This window comes from Carlito syrichta, unplaced genomic scaffold (assembly GCF_000164805.1).
Source record: "Carlito syrichta isolate Samal-C Ts95f unplaced genomic scaffold, Tarsius_syrichta-2.0.1 Scaffold100649, whole genome shotgun sequence".
Lineage (NCBI taxonomy): Eukaryota > Metazoa > Chordata > Mammalia > Primates > Tarsiidae > Carlito > Carlito syrichta.
Window position 1 is genome coordinate 66 of NW_007044745.1, and position 1,806 is coordinate 1,871.

At 36.8% G+C, this 1,806-nt stretch overlaps 1 pseudogene across 1 annotated transcript; it reads left to right on the plus strand.

Moving 5' to 3' along the window:
- Positions 1-1,339: 1,339 nt before the first annotated feature.
- Positions 1,340-1,800, plus strand: LOC103266767 (annotated as a pseudogene). Its single transcript, XR_504715.1, has one exon. The product of XR_504715.1 is annotated as a sterol-4-alpha-carboxylate 3-dehydrogenase, decarboxylating pseudogene (transcript).
- Positions 1,801-1,806: the final 6 nt, after the last annotated feature.

Sequence of the window (1,806 nt, forward strand, 5' to 3'; positions counted from 1 at the left end):
ATCATATAATAAAATTAGAGGATAAGCCCAGCAGGTTCTCACATCTAATTAATAGGATCTGCAGAAAAAGAGTCACAGAATAATACAAGAAAAAATTCCCCAAATAGTGAACATGGTATTTATATAAATAAAAATAAACCCATACCAAGACATGTAATCATGATACACTGGAAAACTGAGAACAGAAAGATAATCCTAAAGCCCTCTAGAGGAGTGAGAATACACAGGACTGTTCACACACAGGATCAAAGATCAAACGCCTTCAACCTTCCAACATCCATAGTAGATACTAAAAAACAATTGAACAATCCTTTCAAAGGGTCTGAAAAAAAATTATTTACAATCTAGAATTCTACCCAGTCTAATTATCGTTTATCAGTGAAAAAAGACCAAACTAAAACTATAGTAAATAAGACATTTGACACTGACAAAGAGATAGACAAGTTGAAAAACAGAACAGAATACAGAGATCGCATGCATATTGGTTTCTGCATCTAAAACAATAACTGGCAAATATCAGGCACTCAATATATATATCATGAATGTTGATTGATTATAAAGTTGGTACATGGGGGAGGCACTATTGTAGGTCAGTCAGTGCACAAAGAATGGACAGTCAAACAAATAGTTGGGAAAATTATTTGTATGGAAAAAAATAAATCCAAGTTAGTTACTTGTAAGTGACAAAGATTAGTAAGTTCAAGGTGAAATAAAGACAGCTAAAAAAGTAAACTTTTTTTGGAAAAAACACAGGATGATTTTTTTTAACTTCACATTCATAAAGATTTCTTAAACAAAACATAAAAAATTATGACCTATAAAAAAGATTAAGTCTTGCTACAATAAAATTGTAAATTTTTATTTATTAAATGGCACCTTAAAGAAGGTGGATGGCAAGTCTCAGACCCAGGGAAGATTTGTACATGTATAGTAATGAAATTAGTTTCCAGGATATCCTGTGTTCATAAGCTGGGAGAATTAGTATGGTTAAAACATCTGTACTACCCAAAGTCATCTACAGATTTAATGCAATCTCTATCAAAATGCTAACGACATTTTTCACAGAAATAGGAAAAAAACATAAAATTTGTACAAAACCACAAAAGACCCTTATTAGTCAAAGTCATACTGAACAAAAAGAACAAAGCTAGAGGTATCACAATACCTGACTTCAAAATATACTGCAAAGCTATAGCAAATAAAATGGCATGGTACTTGCATAAAAACACACATAGACCAATGGAACATAATCAAATCCCAAAAATAAATTCACACATCTAAAGTCAACTCATTTTTAGCAAAGGCACCCAAAGAACATACAATGGGAAAAGAAGGGTGCAGCCTGCCTCTGAGCTGAGGCCAGCCACGGGATCGCCTGCAGACTGGAAAGAAAAGCTAATTACAGGCAGAACGATAATTTGCGTCAAAATGGAACAAACAGTTGGCAAGCCACTGAGAGACCAGGGTGCATGGACACATTTGACAGAGGACATTCCCAGTGCCAAGAGGTGCACAGTGATCGGCGGTTCCGGGTTCCTGGGGCAACACATGGTGGAGCAGTTGCTGGCAAGAGGATACGCCGTCAACGTCTTCGATATCCGGCAAGGGTTTGATAATCCCCGGGTGCAGTTCTTTCTGGGTGACCTCTGCAGCCAACAGGATCTGTACCCAGCACTGAAAGGTGTAAGCACAGTTTTCCACTGTGCATCACCCCCACCATCCAGTAACAACAAGGAACTCTTTTATAGAGTGAATTACATTGGCACCAAGAATGTCATTGAAACTTGCAAAGAGGCTGGGGTTCAG